At 42.2% G+C, this 14,414-nt stretch overlaps 1 pseudogene; it reads right to left on the reverse strand.

Annotated features, from left to right (window-relative positions):
* Window positions 1–2,717: 2,717 nt before the first annotated feature.
* Window positions 2,718–13,905, reverse strand: LOC125519551 (uncharacterized; annotated as a pseudogene).
* Between the last annotated feature and the right edge of the window lie 509 nt (window positions 13,906–14,414).

The raw sequence follows: 14,414 nt of genomic DNA on the forward strand, positions 1-14,414 counted from the left end.
ACAAATAAGATCTTGCTAAATGGGGTAATTAGTGTTCAAAACGTCAAAATAGAGGGTAAAAACCAGAATTCAATTGTTTCAAGAGCCATGAACAAAAGGCACGTCAAGCAAAACAGAAGTCATGACCATTCAGATATGTCCCGTGTAGAATGAAGGCTATAGAGTCTACTCGTAAGCTCATATGTACCCTTGTGAACAGTAAAATCAAAAACAATAGTAACAGAAATAAAAAAACTGAATTTTTTGGGAAACAAGCATTGACGAAATATCAACATGCGTGCAAATTTTCATTAAAAAAGAACGCATGGAGCATGAATTTTGTTTTTTCTACGGAAGCGTATTGACGTGTTTTTTCTTTAGGGAAATTCGCATGCATGCTCAGAATTCGTCAATGTCCATTCGTAAAAAATTCAGATTTTTACAATTTTGTTTACAATTTTTTGATTTTACCATTCATGAGGATGCGTCGGAGCTCGCGAGCAGAAACTTAATGTCCCTGGTCTTTTTGCATCTCATGGCCTAGAATTGGAACGATACTCTCTTGGAGGGTGTGGTGAGTAAGCAATACGCAATACTAACTCTTTCCGTTTCTTTTTGGAGAAAGTTGAATAAAGTTGTCTTTGATGTCTCCATCGTTGACAATTCAATCCGGTACTTGAAAGCCCGTATTTAGCCTCGTAATCCTGCATCACCCAGACATTGATAGAAGTTGGCCAGGGAGTCAAGTCATCTAATAAAGCAAGTGTACCCACCTTGTCGAACAACTTCCCGTCATGGAACGAATGGGGTGGACCACGCGTCTATCGGAATGACCCTGATTCTACGTCGAGTACAATAATGTCTCTACGGCCTCCCATAATGTGTCTGGCTCCATAAATACTCTAGTTCAGTCTCCATGGTGATGGAATCGTGGTAAGCAGGAGAACATGCGTGTGGTTAACCGAGTTATAGATGTACAACTAGTTACCCCGAGAAAATATAAAGAATCCATCACAGGATCCTTTGCGACGATCATGACAACGGTGTTCAGAGCCCCGGAGGAAAGTTCCGAGCTGCCGATGGGCAATGGCGTCACGAACGACGACGAGGGTGGTGGGCCGCCTGTGGCCATCGACAATGGGGAGCAACGGCTAGCAGCAATGGTGCTCATGCAAGAATCTACGTGTGGATGTCACACTGCGATGGCTAGCAGCCATGCTGCTCACGCAAGAATCCGGGAGTGGATGTCACACTGAGTAATGACATGGTGATGGCACGACAGCGGCTGACGTCCTTCGACGGCTACCGATGAGTATTTTTTCAATGAACTTCTCGGGCAGGACCTCGGGCAGGGCCGTGCCTCTCTTTCCCGGCATCGTAGTGCTCCGAGGACTCCGGTCGGTTGGAAAGACACAACAAGACTTAGTCCAACAACAGCGTGAATCAAAAAGAGAGGCAAGTAATGTGATAGAAAGCTTGTTAATATTATTTCTAATGAGGTTACAAATACTATTATTCAAACGGGTGTATTTTCAAATGATGACAAAGTTACAAGTCTTAATTTTTGATTGTGATCTCGGCCATAGTTTTGTCTTGGACGCCCCACCCTACGATTTCAGTGTGATCTTGGCCAGTAATCCTCCGTCGATTGGTTGGTGTGCTGCTATGCTCTCTTCCTCTCTTGATGCACCGGATCGTATATGAAATCTCTTCATTTCTTCAAATTCCAATATTTATTACTGCAGGTGGCCAGGCTAAGATGATGTCTCTGTCTTGTGGAAGATGCACATTGCATGATTAATATAACTACCAAAATTCGGAGGATGAAAATAAATATTTCTGGGTGCTATGTTGGGTAATTTCCAACAAAAAATGGCAACTAATTCCTATTCTTAGATTCAGTGTCACTCGGTCATGTTTTGTTTCTTATGCATTTAGGCATTAGCTACTCTTCTTAGCGTTAATGACAAGTACATTTACTGTATCTTTATTATACAATGACAAGTGCAAGTGATGAACGTGTGTAGGACCTGAAGAGTGGATGCAACCAACTCAAGACATGGTGTTCACTAGTGAAATCAAGTGATGGCTAAGTCGAATTATACACTAAATAGAAGCCAAATACACTAGTAAAGATAGAGTGATGGCTAAACTGAAGCCACACTCGTTACTATGAAACATAATATATTTAATTTTTTAAAAGTGTTCATCCCACATTTAGAAAATGTTCATAATGCGTAAAAAAGTTTGCTCAAATTTTAAAAAATGGTTGTACCATTCAAAAAGAGTAATGTGACATTTCCATGCTAGTCACTCATTTCAAGACAATGTACGTTGCATTTAAAAAATATTATACAATGTAAAAAATGTTTTGTGCACTTCAATATCAGCGTGCGTTACAGTTAAAAGAGCTACGAACAAAAGGCATGTCAAGGGAAAAGAAAAATAGAAGTAACGACCATTCAAATATATGCTCTGCAGAATGGAGGCTTTAGAGTCTACTCACGACCTCATATGCACCCTCGTGAGCGGGAAAGTCGAAAACAATAGTGAAAGAAATAAAAAAAACTGATTTTTTGAACAAGCATTGATGAATTCTTAACATGTGTGCAAATTTTTATTAAAAAACAACACATTATTGAACTGATGTCCCCCTTGAGCTGATGCACCAGGTCGTCCACCTTGTTCAAGTCTACCACGGGCTTGTTCCTGGGTATCGCAAAGCAGAGTGGACGAAATCAGTACCCAAGATGAGATGACGAAAGCAGATGGAAAGAAGGGGGTTTAGGGGTGGACAGCAGGCCGGCGATGTCGTTGAGGATCCTGTTGGCATTGGTGATGAAGAGATTGATGACCTCAGCGACGAAGCCTGGTGCTGAGCTACCATCCTCGTCCAGCGACTGCAACTACTGGAAATACTCGTCCACCATACCCTAGATGGATCACTTCACAAGGAGCTAAAGGCATAGTCGGCCAGCAACCACACGGGTCTAGTAGGGGGTGAGAGTGGACTGACCATTGCGAACATGGATGTGACAAGGGTGTTCAGCTGGGCCATGAGCGCGATAGCTGCCATGGCGATCGATGGGGGGAGAGGAGCAGGTGCTGAAGTGATCTGAAGCTGTGGTGGCTGCGGCGGAGTTGTCTAGAAAGAGTGGAGGAAGCTTAGGGACAGATCCCCTTATATGCTCGTCCAACGACTGCAAGTACTGGAAATACTCGTCCACCATACCCCAGATGGATCACTTCACGAGGAGCTAAAGGCATAGTCGGCCAGCAACCACACGGGTCTAGTAGGGGGTGAGAGTGGACTGACCATGGCGAACATGGATGTGAGAAGGGTGTTCAGCTGGGCCCTGAGCGCGATAGCTGCCATGGCGATCGATGGAGGGAGAGGAGCAGGTGCTGAAGTGATCTGAAGCTGTGGTGGCTGCGGCGGAGTTGTCTAGGAAGAGTGGAGGAAGCTGAGGGACAGATCCCCTTATATGCCCGGACGCACGAGGCTGTCCGCACGAAGACATGTGGCCGGGAGTGCCCTCCTTTAACAGTATACTAGTGGCTCGGCCGGGAGCCATTAAGGAGCTAGATGTTGTCGACACCGGATGCAGCGAGATGGGCGCCGGTCATGGCTCGTCGGATGGGTCCTCCTCTGGCCATTGATGGTTGGCATCTCTCTAAAAAGAAACAACCTGGAGATGTGGAAATACGAACAAGAAGTATAGTGGTGGCTGACTGAGATTGTCTTAAGGATTGATCGAGGGCATCCAGAATGATGACGGAAATGATTCCGTGTTTGTGTTGCTCGTCTCATCTCGACGCAACGCGCTCGTGTTTGAGGACAACATGACAAAGAAGAGACGGAACATAATTGTATATATCCAACTCATGTTCAGTTCGCTCTACAACAAGCGAGTTCAGTTCAATAATGGAATGAATTGTTCCGGCTAAAAACAGAAGATAAAACTCCACAATGCTCGCTCTCAAGTCAGCGACCTTCCATTTGATTGCTTCCGTATACAAATGAGTAGTTCGTTGCATTGTTTTCTCGCGCCTAAGTCAGCCCATGCGGTGACGTGCTGGCTCAGCCGGGAGCTATTAAGACTACCCACAGTGGAAGTAACATAGATAGTAATATCACACATATCTCGATAAAATAGATAATGTGGCAACTAATAAATGAAGAAAGAAAGAAAAGTGATAACATAGCTAGTTACTAGTAGTATGAGTAACATTACACATATCAAGGCAAGATGAGTCTATAGACTAATAAATGAAATGTTGCATGTTACCACACATATGTTACTTCCCACAGTAGATATAGTAACATAGACTAGTAACATATGCATGTTATTAATCTATGTTACTACCCATCATGGCTAGTCTAACAGCTAAAGGATGACGCCGCGGAATGCAGCCAGATGAGCCTCCTGTCAAGGCTCTGACCACTCGTTCCATGGGTCCTCCACTGGCCATCGACGGCGGACATCTCTAAAAACCTGGAGATGTGTGTTTACTATGAAAGTATTTAGTGGCGGCTTGATGAGATTGTCGTATGGAAAATCATGAACAATTAATTAATTATGAGTTTGTATCGCATGCACATTAAGAAGAGGCGGTTGTCATCACGTGCTAGTTTATACACGAGTTCTTCTAGGAATATATATAAGTCCAAGGGTGGGGCAAGTAGACGTGACGTCACTCATGAGCTAAGAATACTCAATACTTGTATTATGAAAGTATAATTTGGTTAATTTGTTAAAAGTGTTCATCGCACATTTTAAAACTTGTTCAATAATTAAAGTTTGCTCAACTCTTGGAAAAGGTTTGCACCACCGAAGAAAAGTAGAAGTGACATTTTTTTTCATGCATTTCAAGAAAATGCACGTGACAATTTCAGAAAATGTCAAACATTCTAATTCTTTTTATGTAATCCATAACAAAATGTTTCGTATCACTCAAAAAGAATGCACGTTACACTTAAAAACATGTTCACGTGTTTTAAAAAAATGTTGAGAACTTGTGTCTACAGAAAGTTCACATGTTTAGAAAAAAGAAGTATCTACAGAAAGTTCACATGTTTTTTTTTTAAAATGAAGTATCTACAGAAAGTTCACATGTTTAGAGGCTCCCAATCAACGTAACACGTAGTAGGGAGGGGTGGAGAGAAGCAATTCAAGCGAACGCGCTTCTTTTGGATCGAAATCATTGAAATAAATCTTGTTGATGCAGGAGTTACCGGAAAAATAAATCCTAGTTGGACGGATTCATTTTCCTGAAATTCAAATCATAGAAAAAAATAGCTCTCCAAATGGAGGGGTCGAGAGCACCAACACAATTGGATGTGCATTTTCTTTTCAAGATAAATATCACTGAAAAAAATTCCGTTGCGTTTTACAGAAATACAAATCATAGAAGAATGAAATTCATCAAAATAAAAAAGGACTTACGTCACTTTGCACGTCTGCCCCCCTACACACACGAAGTCACATTTGTGAGGCCAGCGAGCTAGGGTGACGGGCCGACACGAACGGGCCCGGACAGAAGTACATCGTGACTGCCTTTTTGCCTCGGCACGCCAGGCTTGCTTCCTCGGCGAACGATAGGTCAGCAGCACGCTACTTAAGTTGGAGCATAGATACCTGAGCTATCGAGGTGGTACAATACGAAATAACGGTACAAAAAAATATGTGTTGCTCGGCCGGGTCGGCCCAGCCCACCAACTCAATTTGACTACGTTGCGACTCGTGTTTTTCTGTTGCTGCTGTGGAGGGATTGCGACTCGTGTTTTTAGTTCCAAGTCGTTCGAGTTGCACGCGTATTTTTGCTTCTCAACAAAAATATGTACAGTGTGTTGCAATGGGAGATAAAATAGCATGCATTTAAAGTCAGTGAGAGTTATAAGCGCAAGCAAAACCTTGTATGCACACAAAAAAGGAACATTGAGCTTCTCGGTTTCGCCACGTGTGAAGGAATCAATACGCTATTTTTCCATTTTTCGATCGAGGGCATTTAAAAATTATGTTACGTTACATATAAGGCCCATGAGTTACTCAATCTACTCTTCCTTTCAATCATTTCAATCGAGGTGATTTTACGGTATGAAGTTTCTGAATATTCTAGGAAACATGAACAATTTTTTAAATCCTGAACACTTTTTTGAAAATTATGTACACTTCTAAAAAAACATGAACAAAATATGAAAGGGAACATCTTTTCAAATTCATAAACATTTTCTGAAAACACCAACTTTTTTTATAAAAACATGAACATTATTTGAATTTGTCAACATTTTTTTAAAACAGAAACATTTGCTGAAAAATTCATAAGATTCTTAGAAAATGTGTATCTTTTATACACGAACATTATTTTGAATTTTGAAAATTTCACTAAAACATGAATATTTTTTAAATTCCAATTCTAAACTTTTTTTGAGAATTTTTAATTTACGAAATAAATTGTGAAATAAAATTAAACTTCGAAAGGAAAAAAGTGATAGGTAAGTAGAATAAAAATAGAAGTGAAACACAGAAAAAAAAGAAAAATGGGCCAGCCCATTATTGATTGTCCAGTGCGACCTTCGAGTATTCGTTGCCATGTGCGGAAAATAGAGTTTCCCTAGCTGCGTGGGCAGAAAAATAATAAGTGGGCTGATTTCCCTGGGCCACGGCGCGCAACCCACGTACGGAAATTATATTTGTAGCACACAAATGCATAAGAATTTAGTACCACCTCGGATAGAAAGAAAAATCTTTTTGGCGGTGAACGGATGAAAAAATTGGCGAAACCCACCTTGCTTTATTAGTAGGTATAGATATAGATGAAGTATCTACAGAAAGTTCACATATTTTAAAAAATGTTCACATGTTTTTAAAAAATGAAGTATCTACAGAAAGTTCATACGCTCCAAACATATGTCCTATTAGTATCGAGGAGGCCAAGAAAATCGTGTGCACACACATCAACGATTGCATCTTTTATCAGAAACAAACACGTGGAGAAAACCAGGTGTTCAGTGTGCAATGCTTCTCGATACAAGAAGTACAGAAAGAAAACTTCTCAGAAAGTTATATGGTACTATTCCTAAGGAAGAAAGCTCATGCGCGGGCTTGGATGTTACTTTGCGCCATGACATGGCGACGGCACGACAGTGGCCGACCTCCTTGGGCAGCAACCTGATGAGTATCTTATCAATGATCTCCTTGACCAGGTCCCCGAGCAAGGTCACGCCTCTCCTGCCCGGCATCGTAGTGTTCCGTCGACTCCGTCAATCAGAAAGAAACGACAATATTTACTCCAATAACTACTTGAATCAAGAAGCGAAGCAAGTAAAGTGATAGAAAGCTTAAGTTTTGCATTGATCAATAATGGCAAAATTTACATGGGTCTTGATTATACATTGAAAAGTTCAAATGATGAATATGTGTAGGACGTGGAGAGAGTGGACGCAACCAACTAATGACTTGGTGTTCACTAGTGAACAGAAGTGACGGCTAAACCAAATTACAAACGGAACCGAAGGCAAATACACTAGTGAAGATAAAGTGACGACTAAACTAAAGCCACACACAGTGCTAGCTTAACAAAAAATATACTTGGAAAGCGAGACCCTTGGAGAGTCCTGCAACGACAACGAGCTATGTGCGCATCATGACTCATGAGCATGTTCTGTCGCTTGTAATTAACTAGCTTGAGCGCTAGCTGAAGATGGGGAGAGTAAATCAAGAGAACACACCCAAGGAGAGAGTGAGACAACAACGGCCAGTTCGGGCGGGGACAGTGCTCACTTCCATTGGGGGAGAAGGTGGTGGAGACGGCGCTCGTCAAAGGAGCGGCTCGGTTGAGTGAGTGAGGCAACGCCAGGGCGAACGGTCAAACCGTGTCGGGCCGTGCTCTTCCGCAACTAGGCTAGGAGGAGAGCTGGAGCTGGAGGCCATAGCACAAACTTCCAGTGTGTGGAGGGAGGCAAGCAAGCACAATCCGGTATGCGGGAGGCAGGGCAGGAGCCGCGTCGGCAGGGTGGATGGGCATGTCGAGACAGAAGCTAAGCTCACCTATAGGGAGCAAGTAGACGTGATGTCACACATGTGTTTTTTTCCTTTTTATTTTGTTTAAATTTTAGAAAAATAATAAATACTTGTATTACCAAAATATAATTTGGTTAATTTTTTAAAAGTGTTCGTTGCACATTTAAAAATTGTACAAAAAACAAAGTTTGCTCTACTCTTAGAAGATGTTTGCACCATCCAAGAGTGGTGGGCCGCCTGTGGCCATCGACAATGGTTAGCGACGGCTGGCGCCAGCGGTACTCACGCAAGAATGTGGGTGTCGATGTCACACTTCGTCACGACATGGTGATGGCACGGTAGTGGCCAACGTCCTTCAGCGGAAACCTGATGGGTATGTTTTCAATGACCCCCTCGGGTAGGGCCGAGACATTCCTTGCCGGCATCATAGTGCTCCGTCCACTCCGGTCAGTTGGAAAGACAGGACAAGATTTAGTCCAACAATGGCTTGAATCAAGAAGAGAGGCAAGTAAGGTGATAGAAAGCATAAGTTTTACATTAATTAGTATTCTTAATGATGTTATAAATACAATTATTCAAACAGGAATATTTTCAAACAGCGAGAGAGTCCCAAGTCTTCATTTTTAGTGTGATCTCAGCCATAGTTTTTTCTTGGACTTCCCCACCCTTAGATTTGAGTGTGATCTTGGCCACTAATCATCCATCGATTGGTTGGTGTGCTGATTTGCTCTCTCCCTCTCTTGTTCATGAAAAAACAACACATGGAGAATCAATTTTGTTTTTCCTTTGGAAGCATATTGACATGTTTTTTCTTCATGGAAATGTGCACGCATGTCAAAAATACATCAATGTTTATTCGTAAAAAATCAGATTTTTTTACATTTTGTTAACAATTTTTTATATTTTACTATTCATGAGGATGCGTATGAACTCGTGAGCGGAAACTTAACGTCCCCTGTATTTTTTGCATCTCAAGGCCTAGAATTGGAACGATACTCTCATGGAGGTTGTGGTGGGTAAGAAACATGCAATACTGACTCATTCCACTGTTCAAAATCTGTAGGGTAGCACGTGCTTTTTGTTGAAAAAGACTACTAGTTTAGCATAGCCATGTTGTTCAACAGCTGCACCGTGGACTATAACAATATTATCCTTTTCTTTTTGGAGGAAGTTGAATAAAGTTATCTTTGATGTCTCCACCGTTGACAGGTCAATCCAGTACTTGAAGGCCCATTCTATAGCCTCGTAATCCTGCATCACCCAGAGATTGATAGAAGTTGGCCTGGGAGTGAAGCCACCCAATAAAGCAAGTGTACTCTCCTTGTCAAACAATTTCCCGTCATGGCACGACTGGGGTGAACCACGCATCCGTTGGAAAGACTCCAATTATATATCAAGCACAATAATGTCTCCACCGCCTCCCATAATGTCACTGGCAGCATAAATACGCTAGTGCAGTCTCCATGGTGGTGGACTGGTTGTAAACAGGAGAACGTGCATGCGGATAACCGGGTTACAGGTGTACAACTAGTTACCCCGAGACAAGAAAAGGAAGACATCACTGGAGACTTTCCGACAATCTTGAGAATCATGTTCAGAGCCTGGGAGAAAAGGCCAGAGCTGCTGATGGGCTACAACATCAGGAACGATGATGAGGGTGGTGGTCCGCATGTGGCCACCGACAATGCTGAGCGATGACTGGCGGCTATGGTGCTCACGCAAGAATGCGGGTGTGGATGTCACACTCCCTCATTACATGGTGATGGCACGACAGTGGACGACGTCCTTCAGTGCCAACTTATGAGTATTTTTTTCAATTATTTTCTCGTGCAGGACCTCGGGCTGGGTCAAGCCTCTATTTTCCGGCATCGTAATGCTCTGTCAACTCCGGTCGGCTAGAAAGAGAAGACAAGATTTAGTCCAAACAACATCTTGAATCAAGAAGAGTGGCAAATAAGGTGACAGGAAGCTTAAGTTTTACATTAATCATTATTCTTAATGAGTTTATAAATACAATTATTCAGACGGTTATATTTTCAAACGATGAGAGAGTTCCATGTCTTATTTTTGAGTGTGATCTCGGCCATAGTTTTATCTTGGACTTCCTCACCCTCCATTTTCAGTGTGATCTTTGCCAGTAATCCTCCGTCAATTGGTTGTTGTGCGGCTTTGCACTGTCCCTCTCTTGATCCATCAGGTCGTATATGTAATCTCTTCATTTCTTCAAATTCCACTGTTTATTACTGCATGTGCCCAGGCTAATATGATGTCTCCGTCTTGTGGAAGATGCACACTGCGGGGTGAATAGAACTTCAAAAATTCAAAGGATGAAAGTAAACATTTCTTGGTGCCTGTGATGGGTAATTTCCAACATGAGATGGTAACTAATTCCTATTGTTAGATTTAGTGCCAATCCGTCATGTTTTGTTTTTATGCATTTAGGCATTAGCGACTTTCCTAAGGATTAATGACAAGTAAATTCACATTGGTCTTTATTATACATTGACAAGTGCAAGTGATGAATCGTGTGTAGAACATGGAGAGAGTGGTGCAACTAACTCAAGGCTTGACATTCACTAGTGAAAACAGAGTGATGGCTAAATTGAATTATACACTAAATTGAAGCCAAATACACTAGTGAAGATAAAGTGATGGCTAAACTGAAGCCACATATGTTATTGTGAAAAATAACTTATTTAACATTTTAAAAGTGTTCATCCCACATTTAGCAAATGTTTATGCTGTGTAAAAAGTTTGCTCTAGTTTTAGAAAATGTTTGTACAATTCAAAAAGAATTATGTGACATTTCCAAGCTATTCACTTGTTTCAAGAAAATTTATGTTGCATTTTGAAAAATGTTATATAATGTAAAAAATGTTATCTAATGTAAAAAAATGTTTGTAAGATTAAAACAATATGTTTCGCACACTTCAAATCAATGTACCTTACAGTTAAAAGAGCCATGAACAAAAGGCATGTCAAGGGAAAAGCAAAACAGAAGTCATGACCATTCAGATATGTCCCGTGGAGAATGAAGGCTATAGAGTTTACTCGTGAGCTCATATGTACCCTTGTGAACAGTAAAATCAAAAACAATAGTAACAGAAATAAAAAAACTGAATTGTTTTGGAACAAACATTGACGAAATATCAACATGCGTGCAAATTTTGATTACAAAAACAACACCTGGAGCATCAATTTTATTTTTTCTACGAAAGCATATTGACACGTTTTTTCTTCAAGAAAATTCGCACACATGTTAGAATTCGTCAATGTCCATTCGTAAAAAAATTCATATTTTTACAATTTTGTTGATTTTTTTTTATTTTACCATTCATGAGGAGGAGTCTGAGCTCACGGGCAGAAACATAATATCCCTGGTCTTTTTGCATCTCATGGCCTAGAATTGGAATGATACTCTCTTGGAGGGTGTGGTGAGTAAGCAATATTCAATACTGACTCATTCCATTTCTTTTTGGAGAAAGTTGAATAAAGTTGTCTTTGATGCCTCCATCGTTGACAGGTAATTCCGGTACTCGAAGGCCCATATTTTAGCCTCCTAATCCTGTATCACCCAGACATTGATAGAAGTTGGTTGGGGAGTCAAGCCATCTAATAAAGCAAGTGTACCCTCCTTGTCGAACAACTTCCCATCATGGAACGAATGGGGTGGACCAGACATCTATAGGAATGACCTTGATTCTATGTCGAATACAATAATGTCTCCACTGCCTCTCATAATTTGTTTGGCACCATAAATATGCTAGTTCAGTCTCCATGGTGGTATACTTGTGGTAAACAGGAAAACATGCGCACGGATAACCGAGTTATAGATGTACAACTAGTTACCCCGAGAGAAGATAAGGAGTCCATCGCAGGAGCCTTTGCGACCATCTTGACAATGGTGTTCAGAGCCCTGGAGGGAAGTTCCGAGCTGCTGGGCAACGGCGCCACGACAACGACGAGGGCGGTGGGCCGCCTGTGGCCATCGACAATGGGGAGCAATGGCTAGCAGCCATTGTGCTCGCGCAAGAATCTAGGTGTGGATGTCACACTGCGATGGCTAGCAGCCATGGTGTTCACGCAAGAATCCGGGTGTGGATGTCACACTGCGTCACGATATGGTGATGGCACAACAGCGGCTGACGTCCTTCGGCGGCAACCTATGAGTATTTTTTTTCAATGAACTTCTCGGGCAGGACCTTGGGCAGGGTCGGGCCTCTCTTTCTCGTCATCGTAGTGCTCCGATGACTCCGGTCGGCTAGAAAGACACAACAAGACTTTAGTCCAACAACAGCTTGACTCAAGAAGAGAGGGAACTAATGTGATAGAAAGCTTATTAATCATTATTACTGCTGAGGTTATAAATACTATTATTCAAATGGGTGTATTTTCAAATAACGTCAGAGTTTCTAGTCTTAATTTTTGAGTGTGATCTCGGCCATAGTTTTGTCTTGGACTTCCCCACCCTCCGATTTCAGTGTGATCTTGGCCAGTAATCCTCCGTCGATTGGTTGGTGTGCTGCTATGCACTCTCCCTCCCTTGATGCATCAGATCGTATATGAAATCTCTTCATTTCTTTGAATTCCACTTTTTATTGCTGCAGGTGGCTAAGCTAAGATGATGTCTCCGTCCTGTGGAAGATGCACATTGCACGATGAATATAACAACCAAAATTTGGAGGATGAAAGTAAACATGTCTTCGTGCTATGTTGGCTGATTTCCAACACAAAGTGGAAACTAATTCTTATTCAGAGATTTAGTGCCACTCCGTCATGTTCTGTTTCTTATGCATTAAGGCATTAGCTACTTTCCTAAGCGTTAATGACAAGTACATTTACATGTGTCTTTATTATACAATGACAAGTGCAAGTGATGAAAGTGTGTAGGCCGTGAAGAGAGTTGATGCAACCAACTCAAGATTTGGTGTTCGCTAGTGAAATCGAGTGATGGCTAAACTGAAGCCACACTCCTTATTGTGAAAACATAACATATTTACTTTTTAAAAGTGTTCATCCCAAAGTTAGAAAATGTTCATGCTGTGTAAACAAGTTTGCTCAAGTTTTAAAAAATGGTTGTACCATTCAAAAAGAATAATGTGACATTTCCAGGCTATTCAATTTTCAAGAAAATTTATGATGCATTTAAAATTACATTATACAATGTAAAAAATGTTTCGTGCACTTCAATATCAATGTGCATTATAGTTAGAAAAGCTATCAACAAAAGGACTGTCTAGGGAAGGCAAAATAGAAGTCACGACCATTCAGATATACCCCGTGGGGAATGGAGGCTTTAGAGTCTACTCGCGAGCTCATATGCACCCTCATGAATGGGAAAATCGAAAACAATAGTGAAAGAAATAAAAAAAACAGAATTTTATTGAACAAGCATTGACGAATTCTTAACATGCGTGCAAAATTTTATTAAAACGGAACACATTACTGAACTGATGCACCCCTTGAGCTGATGCACCAGGTCGTCCACCTTGTTGAAGTCTATCACGGGATGGTTCCTGGTAAAGCAGAGCAGACGAAATCAGTACGCATGATGGGATGACGAAAGCAGATGGAAAGAAGGGGGTCTTAGAGCCAAACAGCAGGCCGGCGATGTCGTTGAGGATCCTGTTGGCGTTGGCGATGAAGAGGTTGATGACCTCGGCGATCAAGCCTTGTGCTGCCTACCATCCTCGTCCATCGACTGCAAGTACTGGAAATACTCGTCCAGCATACCCTAGATGGATCAATTCACGAGAAGCTAAAAGCATAGTCGGCCAACAAGCTAAAAGCATAGTCGGCCAACAACCACATGGGTCTAGTAGGGGGGTGAGGGTGGACTGTCCATGGCGAATATGGATGTGACAAGGGTGTTCAGCTGGCCCCTAAGCGCGACAGCCGCCATGGTGATCGATGGGGTGGGGGGGGGGGGGGCGGAGAGGAGCATGTGCTGAAGTGATCCGAAGCTGTGGTGGCTGCGGCGGAGTTGTCGAGGAAGAGTGGAGGAGGCTTGGGGACATAGCCCCTTATATGCCGGGATGCACGAGGCTGTCTGCACGAAGAAGTGCGGCTGGGAGTGCCCCCCTTTAACAGTCTACTAGTGGCTCGGCCGGGAGCCATTAAGGAGCTTGACGTTCTCGACACCGGATGCAGCCAGATGGGCGCCCGGTCAAGGGTCGTTGGATGGGTCCTCCACTGGCCATTGACGGACGGCATCTCTCTAAATAGAAAAAACCAGGAGATGTAGGAATACGAACAAGAAGTATAGTGGTGGCTGACTGATATTGTCTTAAGGATTGATCGAGGGCATCAAGAAGGATGACGAAAATGATTCCGTGTTTGTGTTGCTCATCTCGTCTCGACGCGACGCGTTCTTGTTTGAGGACAGGAGGACAAAGAAGAGACGGAACGTAA

The sequence above is a fragment of the Triticum urartu genome, chromosome 7A (genome assembly GCF_056163025.1).
Source record: "Triticum urartu cultivar PI428250 chromosome 7A, HENAU_Tu73, whole genome shotgun sequence".
Lineage (NCBI taxonomy): Eukaryota > Viridiplantae > Streptophyta > Magnoliopsida > Poales > Poaceae > Triticum > Triticum urartu.